The sequence below is a fragment of the Peromyscus californicus genome, unplaced genomic scaffold, assembly GCF_007827085.1.
Source record: "Peromyscus californicus insignis strain IS unplaced genomic scaffold, ASM782708v3 Scaffold_14__1_contigs__length_90479793_seg_2, whole genome shotgun sequence".
Classification (NCBI taxonomy): domain Eukaryota; kingdom Metazoa; phylum Chordata; class Mammalia; order Rodentia; family Cricetidae; genus Peromyscus; species Peromyscus californicus.
This window is the reverse complement of record NW_026294436.1, coordinates 17,145,694-17,162,956: the sequence shown is the minus strand read 5'-3', so window position 1 is coordinate 17,162,956 and position 17,263 is coordinate 17,145,694. Positions and strand designations below refer to the sequence as shown.

Here is a 17,263-nt window from a genome sequence, read left to right as displayed (position 1 = left end):
CGCCTTTCCTGGAACTCACTTGGTAGCCCAGGCTGGCCTCGAACTCACAGAGATCCGCCTGGCTCTGCCTCCCGAGTGCTGGGATTAAAGGCGTGCGCCACCACCGCCCGGCTCTTCTGTGTTTTGTTTGGTTGCTTGTCAGAACTAGATGGTAAGACTCTATCACTGAGGACACCACACATGTTGGGTGCACGATTTAGGGAAATCAAGCTGGAACTGAGGTTGAAATGTCATCTCTGTCAGCTAGCTTTCAAGGTCTACGGAGGTCTATGCAGAATGATGGGTGAGAAAAGGCATCAATGGTCTTAGCCATCTATGAATCCCTCAATCTATGAAACTAATTTACCAAGCAAGATACGCTTGCTTGTGCGATTGTGACATCTCTTCAAGACATTAATCATTTGCATTCTGACTGGATCTAGGACCTGCTTCATAGGAGGGAGTACATTCCTGGTCCAGTAAACATTGTGAAAAACAAACAGAAAAACACAGACAAAAAACAAAACCCAAACCATAGTGGGGAAGATCGTAGGTTGTAGGGGAGCAACTGAATACTGATATATAGCTAAATTGGCATAGCACCATGCCACCTTCTGTGGTGATATTTTATTTGTGCTTTAATAAATAAGCTTGCCTGGAGATCAGAGGAAAAAGCCAGCCACAACACAGAAGTCATGCAATGTTAGCACACGCCTTTAATCCTATCAGTTGGCAGGCAGGATCTCTGTGTGTTCAAGTCCACACTGGAAACAGAGCCAGGTGTGGTGGCACACACCTTAAATTCCAAAACTAGTTAACCATGGAGGTCTGTATAGACAGACAGGAAGTAACAGAGCTGGGAAGAAAGAGGAAGTGATGTAGCTGAATGGAGAGAGCAAATCAGATGGCAGAACAGCAAGGCATATAGGCGTGGGTAAACAGGAAGTTGTGGCATTTGGAAGCTGCAGAGTTGGTGAGGTAAGGTTGGCTGGTGGCTCTCCCTATTTCTCTGATCTCTCTTTACCCCTATATTTGGCTCCATGTTTTTTTATTTAATAAATTTATTTAGAAATTCATCTACAACCTTCTAAGTATTTATGTTTGTACTCATAACTAAACGCTACCCTTAGACGTAATCAGAGAAACCCCTCTTTCCAGAGAATGCAGAGATTCAAGGCTACACAAGGTACTCAGACTAACAGATGGATAAGTACTCAGCCCTAAACAAGATATTTATATCATTTACTCTAAGGCCCGGGGAACACTGAAAAAAAAATAGGGTGGACAGAATGTAAGGTCTAGATAATGAGAAGAGCTGTGAAATGTCATCTCTCGAGCAGAACACAGCCATTGCAATCATGGACTTACAATCACTGTGGATGTCTGTACTAGGTCTGCACAAGAATGGGCCCATCAGCAGTCAGGTACGGATAAAACAGGACCTTGGGGGCCCTGCCCCTCACTGCTAAACTATTTGATATTAATAAATTCAGCAAGCAGGGCAATCATTGCCTTCATCTGAATACTTTCTGATGACCCTACCACGCTCCATAAGAGAGTTTGTAATCCAATAGTTGCAAAAATGGTCCTGATTAAGGCAAATGGGTCACAAAACAAACCCAACAGCTGTGAATCTGAGAAAGGACGTGGAAGGGATGAGAGTTTGACAGAAATGGAGGAGGGGAATATGAGAGGCAGAAGAATAATCAGAATACATTATAGGAAACTGTCAAATACAAAATGAATACAAATGAGAAAATTTCAACATTTATTTATTTGTATGTGTGTATGTATGTATGTATGTATGTATGTATGTATGTATGTATGGGGGATTATGTGAGTGCAATGAGTATGCATGTATGTATGTGTGTAGGTAGGTGGAGGGTATTCGAGTACAATCTGTATGTATGTGTGGGGGGCGGGTATGGGGGGCAAGAAGGTAGTTCAGCTCAACATGACTAAGAAGAACCTAGAGTTTGTTCAAACTTAGGGAGTCTGACCCCGAGTAGTTTATTTTAGGCATATTTAAGTATAGCACAATTTGGCGAAAGCTCTCCTGGTGATAATTAACTCAGTCTTGTGTGCACAATAAAACACAAGTAAGCTAAATAAAGATCTGATGTGACTACATCGAAACTCTTTATAAAGTACATATGACTCTTTTCATAAAGATGGGTTCTGTAGGTTAATTGAGAAAAACAAAGCTTTTGATGAGGGTCTAGGGGAGCATCCTATATGGTCTCAGCCACACAGATAGTGCAAAGGTCACTAGGCTAGTAACCACATCTGCTCCCAGCCTTCTGGCTGGTTAACAGGTTATACATCCCTTTCTTTGAAGGGATGCTCCTGTGCATATAACATTCTAGGTTCCCCTAGTGTTTCTCTGTGAGCACAAGGACCTCCATGCCTCCTACACAGATACCACCTTTGTTATGTTGAAATACATTCATTTAATCCCTAGTCTCTCCAAGGATTTTATCAAGAAGAGATACTGGATTTTGTCAAAAGTCTTTTGTACATCTGTTAAGATGATCACATGGTTTCTAACCTTGAGTCTATCTATGCACTGAACTATATTTATTGAATTACATGTATTGCACCATACCTACAGCCCTGTAATAAAACCAACTTGATCAGAAAGAATGGGCTCTTTTGTAGCATGAATCTTAAGGGTCTTATTAATAAAATCAAACCTGAGGCCAGGTATTGGGGTGAATGCTGGAAGATCAGAGAAGCAGAACAAACCACAGCTACCTCACCTCACCAGTTCCTCAGTTGATCCTGTTTTCTCAGACTGGAAGCCTCTGAGTCCTCATCCAAACGAATCCCAGCTGAACTGTTGCTCAAAAGCCTGAAAGCTTAACCAGCCAAATGCTTCTAGTTTTTGGTCCTCACGCCTTATATACCTTTCTGCTTTCTACCATTACTCCCTGGGATTAAAGGTGTGAGTCACCATGCCTGGCTGTATCCTTGAACACACAGAGATCCAGGTAGATATCTGCCTCTGGAATGCTAGGATTAAAGGTGTGTGCTACCACTGCCTAACCTCTATGTTTAATATTGTGGCTGTTCTGTCTCTGACCCCAGATAAGTTTATTAGGGTACACAATATTTTGGGGAACACAATACCACCACACTCTTTGATGTGTTCTTGAACTCAGTTTACAATTGAGAATTTTTGCATCTATGTTCATCAGAGAGAGTGACTGATACATTTATTTTATTGTCGTATCTGTATCTGATTTTAGTGTCTTCTGAACTTTGAGATTCCTTTTTCAGTTTCTGCAAAAATTGCATTGGAATTTCAATGGCGATTGTGTTGAATGACAGATTTTTTTTTTTTAATAGGATAGCCATTTTCTCAGTATTAATCTTACCAATCCACGAACATGGGAGGTCTATCTATCTTCTAAATGAATCTTCTTCAATTTCTGAGTGTCTTAAAGTTTTCATTGTACATGCCTTTCATTTCCTTGGTTAACTTATTCCAAGATTTTTTTTTTTTTTTTGATTGTTGTGAATGACTGTTTCCTTGATTTCTTCCTCAGCACATTTAAAGTTGGTATGCAGGAAGGCTACCGCATCTTGTGTGTTAATCTTGTGTCCCGCCACATGGCTGAACTGAGTGTGTTTATCATCTGAAAGACTGTCCTAGTAGGCTCTTCGGGATAATTTGTGGTTAGTATCATCTCATCTGCAATAATCTTTCTTATGTGTCTACCCTCCATGTCCTTCTCTTGTCGTATTGTTCCAGCTAAGACTTCAAGCACTATATTGAACAGGAATGGAGAGAGTGGACATCTTTGCCTTGTTCCTGACTCGTGGAAATGCTTTGAGGAGTTTTTTTTTTTTTGCTCCCCTCCCCCATTTTGCATGATGCTTGCTGTGGGCTTGTTATGTATCACTTTTATGATGTTGAGATATGTGCCATTTTTCTAGATTCTACGTGGCTTTTATTATGAAGGGATGTTGGATTGTGCAAAAGGCTTTTTTGTCTATCTAATGAGATGATCATGTGGTTTCTGTCATTGACTCTATTTATCTGGCTATTACATGCACTAATTTATGTATATTGAACTACTTCTGCATCTCTGGAATGAAGCCAGCTTGCTCACAGTGTATGATCTTTTGTATGTGTTCATGAATTTACTTTGCAAGTATTTCAATGAAAATTTTTGTGTCTATATTCATCTGGGGAGTTTGACCTATATCTCATCTCTTTGTAGGTTTTGTTTTTTCATTAGCACACATGAAGTTAGTTCTGTTTCCATCAATCCCTATTGGTATTTATCCTAAGGAAATAAATGTTGTTTTTCTCTACCAGAGTTTCTACACAATGCATAAATTAGTTTCCACTATAACTCCTCATACCAAAGGTGCTTAAGCAACAACCATAGTCTAATAGAGATGGATAGTAACTAGACAGTAAGTAGATTACTTCAATGTTGCAAGCTGCAGGAAAATGGAATTCAACTACTATTACAAAAGCTACTACTTGGAAAAGTCAAGGACTTTTCCGAAGGTCAAGCCATGGCTTAAGGAGTCTTGGTGATATTTTAGCTTTTGTATATATTAGCTGATACCTATAATGATTTACTTGTATGCTATGTGTGCTTCCAAGAACTCCTAACAGTATTTATCTAAAATGCCTATCAAGCATCCAAAGCCAAACGATCTCATGAACTAAGGTAATATCCTTATGGAAACAACGCCTGTCTCTTAGGTCAGGCGGATAGCTTTATTTCTTGTGCAATTTAAACTGAGACCCTCCTTTCTTATACAGCCTTAGTGGTATTTATACTAACAGTACAGACTCCTAACATTTAACCTAACCACTTCTAGGAATGTAGACTGAGCACATAAATTCCATTTTTTCTGATATATTAACTGACTTTAGCTCTCAATTGACCTCCTCTTTTACCACTCCCCTTTTGGGTTGTAAAAGAAAGCCTGATGGTCACTGCCTGAGGAAAACAGCCTTTACAGGGTCTGCCTTTATGCCCCTGTAAGAATTCAAGCCTGGTGATCTTGCTTTGGCTAGAGCACTGCTATTGCATGTGTATATATAACTGCAAACCTCAGAGACTGAGAGAGGATTTGGAGGATTTTGACTGGAGAACCAGATGGAGAATGAGATGGAAGATAAGGAAGAGCCAGATGGGGAAGAATGAGATGGGTAAGAACAAGATGAGAAAGACCAAGATGGGGCAGAACTAAGATGAGAGAATTAAGATAGAACTTAGAGGGGACAGCAGATAAAGGTAGTGAGAAATCAGACAAGAAAGGAGCTAGTCTTGAGTACAGAACTGTAGCTGTGTAGATAGAATCTTATTCCAGAGGAATAAAGTAAATGGACTAAGTAAGAGCTTGGTGTACTCGGATTCTTTTCCCCAAAATCATTCTCGCCATTTGTAGCTTCTCTTCTGGGTCCCTGGGAATATTATTAAGGCAGGTCCTTAATAATATTTAAGAATTCGGTAAAAATTATAAATATTTTTACATATAATTATAGGTATAATTAAAGAAGTAATCCTTTGCATTTCAATGGTATAACACAAGAGAAGTTTCGTGTGTGTGTGTGTGTGTGTGTGTGTGTGTGTGTGTGTGTGTATTCTAAAATGGTCATCTGGTCATCTGTCCTTGAAGTTTGAAGACTTAAGGTCCTGTTTTTTTGTGTTTCCATATTTTCAGCATGTGACTTTCAATGTCTCTATATTTGTCTGCACCAAAATGTTGTGGGGTAGCCACCAAAGAAGACTGTTTGGACATGGGTTTCAGCCAATAGGAAGTCTTTATTAACCAGCTGGTGGTTAATAGAATGGATGTTTGGGATCTCAGTGTAGTCCCAACCCTTTCTCAGGGTGAGCTCTTAAGCACAAAAGCTTTGTTCTACGTTGACATACTTCAGTTTATCAAGGACAATTAGTCAGAAGTGGAACTACAGAAGTTAAAAGCAAGGTTAGTACATTTAGAGACTTTCCTAGAATTATGGACTTTGATGGACTAGGCCTTTGTTTTAGTTTTGGCCGGTGGTGTTGTCTACGTGTTGAACTTTACAGCCTGAATGGTACTTTCATCATGGAGTCAGTTGTGCTGAAGTCTCAAGGCCTGTTATAAACCAGAAGAGGAAGAGAGTTAGTCAGCTTTCCTTGGAGATGTACCCATCACTCATCTTCATGTTCTCTTGCATCTGAAGCTGCTGATATCTGTTCTAAATGCCTCCTTGGGATGAGGACAGCAGACATTTGGCTAGCTGTCTCTGTCACACACCAAGATGAATTGGCTCTGTTTTCTTTTTTTTACCCCCTTATAAGTATTGAGTCCTAGGACTCATGAAGACCACATTAGGCTATGCAGAGATCAACAGAACTGCTTGCTTCACATCTCCTCATAGGGAATATCAAAGGCACCCCAATTTAGTATATCCCCCGTTTTACCTCTTCTGTCTGCCATGCCCAGCCCTAAGCTGCCAACTCTCTCTTCTCCCTTCCTCCCACATTAGTCAAGAGCACCATCCATTAATCCTCGGACTTGCTCTTGACTTGTTTTCTTCTTTCCCCCCCTGAATTTAATGCATTTGCAAACATTAATTTTACTTCCAAAATATATTTATTTGGAGTGTTCCTACTTGTATCTTTTCTGCCACTCATCCAGCCTAAGCTCCCATCAATTATGATATCAATTATGATCAATAATACTTAGTATAGCCCCCTGCTACCTTCACATTGGCAGTAGTGGAGGAGACACAACCAGATCCTACCAGATGTTGCCTGAGTAGTTGAGCCTCTCATCAGGTTATGACGGGGAGCTCACCAGAGATGAGCACTCAGACACAGTGTATAGCCAATTGGAAGTCTTTATTCTAGTTGTATTCGGGGACCTAGGTGTGGCCCTGAATGTCCAGAACACGGGGTTTTTAAGGACAGAGACCTCGTCCAGGCATCTTGCTCAGCAGCTGCAAGGGGGAGGGGAAGCTTTGCAGAGTGAGCAGTTTGAAGCAAGCAGTTTTAACAGAAGCTGAGATAAGAGGCTAGCTGGAGGAGGTTCCACACAAGCAGGCAGTTTTGACAAAGGCTAAGGTAAGTTAGCTGGGACAGCCTGACCTTTGGTCCCAAGATAGAGTTGGGTAGTTTTCCATGGGATTTTCCATCAAGGAGATCAGATTTTAGTTAAACCTAGGGACAGCCTCAGCAAGAATACAAGATGGAGGAACCTCTGCCCTGTCCCGCCCCCCCTACCTCCCCCCCCCCGCCCCGTCCCCCCCCTCCCGTCCCCCGCCCCCAGCCCATCACCAGGTAAAGACGAGATCTTGGCTTTAACATAGAATAGGATTTCGGGATGAGTCAGTCTGAAACAGGCCTGGGATTATTAAATATTGATAAGGCAGAGCTTGTCATGCTTTAGATTTGCTGGGGGTGGAGAGTGGAAAGAGAAATGTCTTAGCAATAGCTATTGGTTATACACATGATTTTGTTGCTTGTGAAGTCATAATGCTCAAATATATTTTGCAGCCAAGTTCAAGTATTAAACAAAGTTTAAAATTTAAGTAAAAATACACAAGGGGGTGACTTGCTTGATTTTCTTATCTTAAGGAACTTTGTTTTGTAAATGAAACTGCAAAGTACTTTATGAGGTGTGTGGTTCAGACGTAGTCATGAGAGGGTGCCCTGATAAGGTTAAGCTCAAAGGTCACATACCTTCTGGCCCTACACAAGCGTGTTTGTTGTCTTTAACCATGTTTGAAATACCTTCGAAAATAGACATCATCTCTGTGTAGACAAGCTTCACTGATTTTGACAGCTGTATTGAGGTCCTCGACTCTCAACCACCAGGAAGTGGAAACCCAATACAGAGTGAAAAGCCCTTTTGTCTTTCTCTTGTCTACTTAACTCTGTCTTTCTATCCCACCACACAGAGCAAGAGAGTTTCCTAAAATTTTTATCACATTAATCTGTTGCTTAAAATTCCTAATGACGTTTTATTGAAACGAGAATGAATTCTGAACACCCCAACATGTGCTGTCAGGGTCAGTAGGTTTACAGTCCTATCTAACCCTTGACCTTTATCCAGAGTCCTTACCCTGTCACCCTGAGATTTACGTCCTGGAGTACTTCTAGCACTTTCTTCTTATAGGCCCTACTCACACCTTTTTCTTCTCCTGTTCGGTAGTCATTTTCATTTTTATCGATTCCTACCCATTCTCTCACACATTAGCTGAATGGCCACATCTCTAGAGAGTACTTTCATGACCCTCCCAGTCTAACTTGGGTCCCCTATGACTCTCTCTTAGCACCTTTCATAGGCCTTCTTCATTTGTAATAATGCATTTTATAATTTTATATTTATTTGTGCAGTACCTATTTATCATTTTCTTCATTAGACTGTAAATTTCACAGAGGCAGAAATCATGCTTTTTCCCTCAAGTCTCATACCAGCACTTAGTTTGAAAACTGGTACCTTGTGAGTACTTAAAACATTACTATTCAAAGAATGAATGGATGCGCAGATTACAAGAATCTACTGGAAAGCCTGGAGTTAGGCTTAAATTCTGAATTGTGTAACGATGAAAAAGAATTGAGTTTGAAAACTTCTAGTTTTCTCCAATAGAATGACACTGGGATGTCAGCCACTCCAGGACAAGCCTCATGTTCAGTAGTAGTTGACCAATGTTTAATTGGATTCTATAGTTTTTGTGTACTTTTATCTGATTGCAGTTTGGTAGGTTTGTGTGTGTGTGTGTGTGTGTGTTTGGAAGGGGTTATTTTTTCTTGGTTTTGTTATGTATTGGGATTTTGTTTGCTTTTTTGACAAAGAAGTTAAAGTTTGGTGGGTAGGAAGGGGGAGACAATCTGGAAAGTCTTGGGTGAGGGGAAGAATATGAATACAATATATTTAAATTTAAAAATTGTTTTAAATAATAGAAAATTAAAAAAAAAGAAATCTTGATTCCAGTATCAGTGATCCTGCAACTGTCACAAGTAGGTTCAGTGTTTGTGGGGAAATGGTGTACATGTGTGGTGGAAGGCAGTAAAGGGATTTCACCAGATGACTATGGGAATGGCGTTTCGGGGTTTGGAGAGATTATGGTCACGTGGGCCTGCTGGCTGACAATGCAGAGCAGACAGCTTCCAGCTAAACTGGAGTAAAAGACATCATTGGAGAGTTCAGTATAGTCAATTAAAATAGTCTTGACACATAGAAGCATTTTAAAGTGTTATTCCATGAAATGAAAAATGGTTTCAGGAAAGAAAAGATCACCCATAAAAGTCACAGGATCACGATTTATAGTCCAAAGAAAAACGAAAATGTAAGACCTAAGGTAGGAAGGACAAAGGAGTTTGGTTAAAAGAAATTCTACAAGTTTCTCTTGTATGCAAAATAGGCAGGAGTGGGTAGAGAGGTGGGGGGTCTCTGCAGCTGTCCCACAGGGAAGTGGATTGGGAAGAGGTGAGAAAGAAAACTTGGTTCAAATTGACTTTGTCAACTTGGTTCAAGACTTCTAGAGAGTCTTCATGCCAGGCGGTTTATTTTAGGCAATTTAAACACAGTAGAATTTGGAAAGGGTTTCTAGGCAACAATCATTCCAAATCCAAGTGCACAATAAAGCTTAATGTGTGACTACTTAGACACTCCTTTATGAAGTATATGTAACCATGAAGGTCTAGACTCTACTGTGGTCTCTGACTGAGACAGCACATAGGTCAGCAGGCCATAAAATACATGTGACATCTCTCTAAAGGTTGGCTTCTATTAACTGGGGACTAAAGATAATAGTCTAGAGAGGGAAGAGTCTGGGATAATCATTCTGGGGAATTAGGGCGAGGTCTGTCCCTAAGATAGCAAAAAGGTCACTAGGTCGTTAACATCCTCCTCCCTCACCTTTCAAGATGGAATGCAGGAATTTGATTTTATCTCCTCCATTGTGGAGGCAACCCTGTGTGTTTAACATTCCTGGTTTTCTTAGTGCTTCTCTGTGAGTACAATGATCTCATGCCCCCTACAAGAGAGGACTGTAAAAGGGAAGCCACCTAGACATGAAGCATCAAAATAGCTGGGCTTTTGTCTATGTGTAGATATAAAGGCTGTTAGAAGAAGTGAAGGCTGCTTTTTGACTAGGCTAGAGTGGGTTTAGACGCAACAGCAAACCAAGGCAGCCATCCCCTTGTATTATTTTGAAGGGAAATCAGTTTTGGTTCATTGGACTTATTACTGGAGTTTTTAGAGCCCAAGCCTGGGCCCTGACAGTTCTAACAAGATGACCGATCCACTGATTCTGGATATGCCAATTAGATAGTGATAGCAAAATAAGAAAATGTGGCCACCCTGGGAAGAGGAACAAATGGAGAGATCCAGTAACTCCCAAGTCCGACCTCAGGGTACTGCCATGAGGCTTAGGTTTAAACAGAGAGAACATGCTATGCAACAGCAGTTCTGGTCCAGGAGGTTCCTGTCCATCATCATCCTCCCAGCTCCAGTCTTTCCTGCAAGAAGGTCTGACAAGTGGTCCACACTGGTGAAACCTCCTCTTGGGAGACAAGTTCATCCTCTATCTGTCACCAAGCTCCAGCCTTTCTACTCTCTCAGCATGGGATATCTGGGGAGATGTTAATTCTTGTGGTCCCTTGTTTCAGTGGTTCCATAGGCAAAAGGAGAGACCAAGTTTCTCTCTTCAGAATCTTTGTTGCTACCAGAGTTGTTACAGTTTCATTTGGGTCTTTTGTGTAGTAGGAGTAGATAGCAAAAATGGATGAAATTGAAGTCCCCAGTAGAACACTGGGGACAAAAGACAGAGAATGGACAGCGAGAACAGATCCTGGTAGTAAAGTGGGTTCCAGGTTGGTGGCAGGAGAGGCAAGTTCATAGACTGACTCATGCAGGCAAAGCCAATCCCAAATGAACACTCCTGCTATTGATGAGATTTGCAAAAGCTCAGCAAGATATGTTTTAAATTTGTTTACTTTTGTTTTTGAGACACTGTAGCCCAGGTTGGCCCATGTTAAATATAACAAATATAAATAACAGCAGCTATCTGTCTACAAAGGAAAGCTGACACAATTCCCTTTAATGGAGTTTATTGAAATGAGAGGGCCTCAAGGCCATGATGGGGCCTCAAAAGGAAGGGAGAACATTAGACAGGAATAATTCAATAAAAGTATGATGAGGCCTTAAAGGGAAGGAGAGGCTTCCCTTTAAAGACTAGAAAGGAGCTTCCCTAAGGATGTGACTGGGGAGAGAAAGTCATGGGGTGGGGTGGAGGGGAGGGAGGGGAGGGACAGTATGGGGAGAGGCCAGAAGAGCCTCTTTTGAGAGCATCCTTCATCTCTGGACCAAATTCCCCAGGAATCTTCCCAAGGAGTCACAAATCAGCCCCCAGAACAAAGGGAAGGTCTGATTTTTTTTTTTTTAAATAAACTTTTAGGGGTGGTGTCTTCATTAGGGTTTCTGTTGCTGTGAAGAGATACCATGAACTGTGAAGAGATACCATGAACTCTTATACAGGAAAACATTTCATTGGGGTGACTTACAGTCCAGAGGTTTAGTCCATTATCATCATGGTGGCATTCAGATAGACATGGTGCTAGAGAAGGAGTCAGGAGTCCTACATCTTGATCTGCAGGCAACAGGAAGTGAACTGAATTAGGCATTGCTTGAGCATAGGAGACCTCAAAGCCCACCCACACAGTAACACACTTCCTCCAACAAGGGCACACCTACTTCAACAAGGCCACATCTCCTAATAGTGCCACTCCCTGTGAGCTTATGAGGGTCCATTATATTCAAACTACCATAGGTGATACAAACTTTTAGGGGTGGTAGGAAGTTTCACATCACATGATTTAGATAAGTATAACATACATGACAGGGAGCTTGGAGAGCTGGGTACCATAAAAGGAGAGATGTCAAGTCACAGCACAGATTGCTTCTTCACTGTCTGTCCCAGAGAAAGCTGCAGGGAGGTGTGGCCTGGTTCAGGCTGTGGGATTAGGCCTGAAGGCTCATGTTTTAACAGCCTGTAATTTATTGTGTAGTCTACACTATCTTCAAACTTTCAGCAATCCTCCTGTCTTAGCTTCCCAGTGCTGAAATTTTAGGTGTAAGCTACCCAGCAAAGAGTGTTTTTGTTTGTTTGTTTGGCTGGTTGGTTGGTTGTTATTGTTACTATTTTTTTTTTTTTTTTTGGTTTTTCGAGACAGAGTTTCTCCGTGTAGCTTTGCGCCTTTCCTGGATCTCACTCTGTAGACCAGGCTGGCCTCAAACTCACAGAGATCTGCCTGCCTCTGCCTCCCGAGTGCTGGGATTAAAGGCATGGGCCACCACCGCCCAGCGATTGTTACTATTTTTTGAGACAGAGTTTCACTAAATAGCCTTGGCTGGCCTGGAGCTCACTATATAGATCAGACTGACCTTGAATTCACAGAGATCCACTTGCGTTTGTCTCCCTGGTGCTGGGATTAGAGGCGTGGGCCACCATGCCCAGCCTAAGGACATTTTTTTTCTTTTTTTAAGAACTGTTTCTTCAGTGAATAACAATCCTTTGTCTTGTTTGACTTTCCCAGGAGTTCATGCACTCTGCACAGTCAGCACATCAGAAGACCACATCCTGCCTTTTCTCTAGGTCAACAGAGTGAGGACCATAGTGTGTTTTTTCTCAGGATTCAGAAGCCACAGTGGGAAGTACAGTCTTTCATCTAGCTCATTTAATGCGATTTTTTTTCCCTTTAAAAAAAAATGTCTCTGAGTAATGGCAGAAGCGACATCCATAAATTCTCACCAACATGACTGCCTAAACAATAGATGAAAAAGGATGACACCAAGTGACACACCAAAGTGGGGGCGGGAAAAGCCTATGAGGCCTCGATCCTACATCAAGAACTACAGACAACTAAGAAGAAATAGTCTTTTCCAGGGAAGAGCCCAACTGGTTATTCAATACCAAACGGTCAACCGTGAAAACATACATACAAGTAACATTGTACAGACTGAGAAGATTATATTTAGGAATATATATGTATGTACACATACAAATATGCACATAATAACAATTAATGAAAAAGAGGCCATGCTGTGGGATGTTCTGTATGCTGTGAATCTATGTTGCTCTGATTGGTTGATAAATAAAATGCTGATTGGCCAGTAGCCAGGCAGGAAGTACAGGTGGAATAAACAAAGAAGGAGAATTCTGGGAAGAAGAAGGCTGAGTCAGGAGACACCAGCCCGCCGTCCAGAGAGCAGCATGTAATGGCACACAGGTAAAGCCATGGAATACATGGCAACATATAGATTAACAGAAATGGGCTGAGTTTAAATGTAAGAGCTAGTCAGTGGTAGGCCTGAGCTAATGGCTGAGCAGTTTTAATTAACATAAGCCTCTGTGTGTTTACTTGGGTCTGAGCAGCTGTGAACTGGGTGGGACACAGGAAAACTTTAGCCATAAATGGTGCCCAACATGGGGTAAGAGTTTCCACCTGAAACCTGATAAAGATTTAAAAAAAAAAAAAAAAAAAAGATTCTAAAATGGAGCTAAAAACAGCTTCCTAGTTGTCTCTCTCAGGCCAGCTGAAGCCTGTGGGCTTGAGGACACAGGAAAACTTCAGCTACAAGGCCATGGATCTGAAACAGAGCAAGGAGTGGTACATGGGAGAATTGGAGGGGGGAAGGGGAAAGGAGAAATGATGTTATTGTAATCTCAAAATTAAAGAAAAATGTTTCTAATTGAAATAGAATTATAGCTCTTCCTGGATACCCTCCCTTAAGTTCCTCCCATGCCCCACCCAAAGATGATAGTTTATTGATTACATGTGTTACATAGACACACACATACATAGATGTGTGTGTTTAAACAAAACCTGCTGTGTACATCTTTTGAGTTGTTTGTATGTAGATGGTTTGAAGGCTGACCACTCAGGGAACGTCAAGGAAGAGAAGGCAGAAAGACTGTAAGAATGAGATATGAGAATACCAGGAAGCCACAATACTTGTGTGAGACAGTCTCTTACCGAACTGGCTGCATAAATAAGACCAGAACAATGGCAATATCAATGGATACCTCGATGTAGAAAAGGGAAATTTTCTCAGGGTCCCGCCCCTAGACAAAGAACTACAGGCAACTACTTCATGGGATTTGCAAAGAAGAGCAAGCTCTCTCATGTAGATGTAACCAACGGTCTTATAAAATAAGAAACACAGAGCCAATTCAGAGAAGAAAGCCAAGAGGTCAGAGCTAAGAGCCTCACCCTTCCTGATTCAGGGATCCTCTCCAGCCAAAAGAGCTCTCCGAAAAAGGACCTACTTCCTGTGTGTCTGTCTTTAAAGTCTTCCTGTTCTGCCTTCTCATTGGTTGTAAACACAAACATGTGACTGCCTCGTCACTGCCTGAATGTACCGCCCTCCAGGTCCTTAAAGGCGTGCGCCACCACCACCGCGCACTTGCTATGACTCTAATAGCTCTGACCCCCAGACAACTTTATTTATTAACATATAATTAAAATCACATTTCAGTACAAGTAAAATACCACCACACTCTCACATAATTCAACATGGGCCTCTTCCTTCTAATTAGCTTCTTGCCACTTGCTATGAATTAAAATACCAAAAATACCATTCAAGGTGCCCAAATTATCCAGTCCTTTATTTTGGTAACTTCAACTTAGCCTTTACAATGCCAGCTTCTCCTGACTGCTTAGGTCCTTTTGCCAAGGCCCCTGCAACTTTATTAAGCAAATTCAAAGTTCTATATAGATTTGAGTCATGTGATTTCATGAGGCAGAGAAAAGGGGAAAGCTTGGAGACCATTTGCAAGCAAACCAGCAGGAATCATCAAACACCAAAAGTTATTCTACCCATCTTGGTTTCTGTCCTGTGGTTGTGGCAAGATACTTGGATAAAAGGTACTCGAGGGAGAAAAAGGGTTATTTTAACTCGCAGTCCATCATGATGGGGAAGTCAAAAATCCGGTCCCATCACATCAACAACTGGGAGATGGGAATGAATGCAAGCTGCAATTTAGCATGCTGTCTCCACCTTACAGTCTAAGATCCTCTGTTCAAGGGATGGTCCCACTCACAGTGAGGGTGGTCTTCTCCCATCAGTAATATAATGAAGACAATCACACACAGGTGTGCCCAGAGGCCTATTTCCCAGACAATTACAGATTCAGTCAAGTTGACAACACTAATCATCACAAGAGCATGTTTTACTAATTTAATCCCTTTTATGTTTTTAAAAATAATTTCCACCTGTATTTATTTATTGGTGAGGGACGCTTATGTGCCACGGCGTATGTGTAGAGGTCAGAGGACAAATCGATTTGTCACAGACGCGTGGACTTTAGTAGACCCCCAGCCCTTAGCACAACTGACTCCATGATGGAAGTACTACTCAGGCTATAAGTCGGCGCATGGAGAGCACTGTCGGGGTGGTGGTCTGGGCTTGACCCTGAAGCACTGCCCCTGGTAGGCAGCAGGTAAATGCTAGGTCCCCCACAACCCCCCTTCCCTCCCCCCGCCGCTCTGAGGGGAGCATGGCAGAGGGGGATCCCTTAAGCCCTGGAATGCGTATGTGCTCGCTCTCTTGGCTACCTCGTGGTCTTGGATGCTGGTGTTGCAGAGGAAGGCAGAGTTCTCCAGAGAACCGCACTGGCCCGCGCCCCACCCCTCCTGGATCCTGTGACCAACTCCCTTATGCATGTTGTGAGTTAACCCAGAATAAATCCCTTTTGATTGATTATCAGACAGACTCGGTGGAACTGCCACTTTACAGCACCACCTGCCAAAATGAAAACAAAGACCTAATCCATCAAAGTCCAGAGTTCTGGGAAAGTCTCTAAATGGACTAACCTCACCTCTGGCTAACTGTTCATGTTAACTGAAGCCTGTCAACAAAGGACGTGGTTTTTGTGCTTAAACAGTCACCTTGAGAAAGGCTTGGTGCTGCACTGGGATCCCGGACACCCAGGGTAGTCACCGGCCGGCGAATAAAGACTTTCAGTTGGCTTACCCCATGTCCGAGCTGTCTTCTCTGGTGGAAACCCCACAACAGCTCTTTCTCTCAGTGTCCAGCTGCTGTGACATGGACAGACTAAGGACTGCGAGCATTCCTGAGACTGTCTTTTCCTGCACTGTTTTTCATTTTTTTGATGCCTTGCAATCCAATCATGTTTCAATTTTTAATGAGCTTTTCCTTTCCCATTAGAAGAAAGTATGTGACAAAGGTAAATGTTGTAAACAGTGATCTGTATTATCCAGGTGTGTGTGTGTGTGTGTGTGTGTGTGTGTGTGTGTGTGTGTGTCTCCGTGTGTGTGTGTGTGTGTGTGTGTGTGAGCACAGGCAGGGATTTACAGCTGTGTTTTCCTGCAAACATATGTTCTTAGGAAGAACACACCCAGCTGTTTGTGCTCACACTGGAGAGTCTCTTGGGGGTGAGGTGGGTGGAGATGGATCATGAGTAATACTTATTTTCTGCTTAAAGCTTTTTAAAATGTTAATTCTTTAAGAATTTCACATAATGTATCTTGATCAAATTCACCCCCCCTTCCCAGATCTAAGCTGATTCCCCATCCTCCTGATGATATCTTTTCTTCTCCCCCCCCCCCCCCCCCGCCCTTTTTTTAGAAGAGTTTATCTTGCCTTGGTCCTCCAGCTCTTACAATCCTTTCCCCTTTTTCCATGATGTTCCCGGAGCCTTCAGTGTGGGGGTTGCATTTTTTCTGTTGCATTTTTGTCATTGCTGTTGTGTTTTCTATGCCCTGGATCTGCAGATTACAGGGATTTAACATTATGTTGCATGCGATCAGTTACAATGAGCGGCTCCTAATCCAGGCAGCTGACTGACTGACAGCTCCCTTTGGGGGGGGATTAGTGGGAGAATTAACTCTGACTCCAGGTGCTTGCTTTCCATCTGGACTGAGGAACATGACACGGACTGGTGAGTTATGAAGTTGAAGAAACGAGTCAGAGGGGATGTCTAAGGAGGGAACGGAGATGCTCCCCGACTCAAACAATCACTAGGAAGTGGCTGACATCCCTGACATGGGAGACTCAGTATTTATTCCAGCGTGGGATCCATCACAGGCAGATTAAGACCAGCCAGTCAAAATGCAGGAAGAACCCGTCAAGGTCACCAGATATCCAAGGGACCTCAATGGGAATGGCTAGTCCAATAGGCTTCCCTTCCTCCTGGTACTCCTGAAGGAGGGCAGGGAAAATGGAAGATTCTAACAGGCTGCTCTCTCCTTGTCGTTGCTCATGAAGCTGGGAAAGAAAAAGGGAAATCTCCAGTGGGTGA

At 42.3% G+C, this 17,263-nt stretch overlaps 1 long non-coding RNA gene across 1 annotated transcript in view; it reads right to left on the bottom strand.

Annotated features, from left to right (window-relative positions):
- Positions 1-1,038: 1,038 nt before the first annotated feature.
- LOC128109644 (uncharacterized) overlaps positions 1,039-17,263 on the bottom strand; it is a 69,468-nt gene continuing 53,243 nt past the window's right edge. Inside the window, exons 2-3 of the long non-coding RNA XR_008217877.1 lie at positions 11,505-11,590; positions 1,039-6,087 (exon numbers count right to left, since the gene is read on the bottom strand). This is a non-coding gene — a long non-coding RNA (uncharacterized LOC128109644). The remainder of the gene's footprint in view (positions 6,088-11,504; positions 11,591-17,263) is intronic.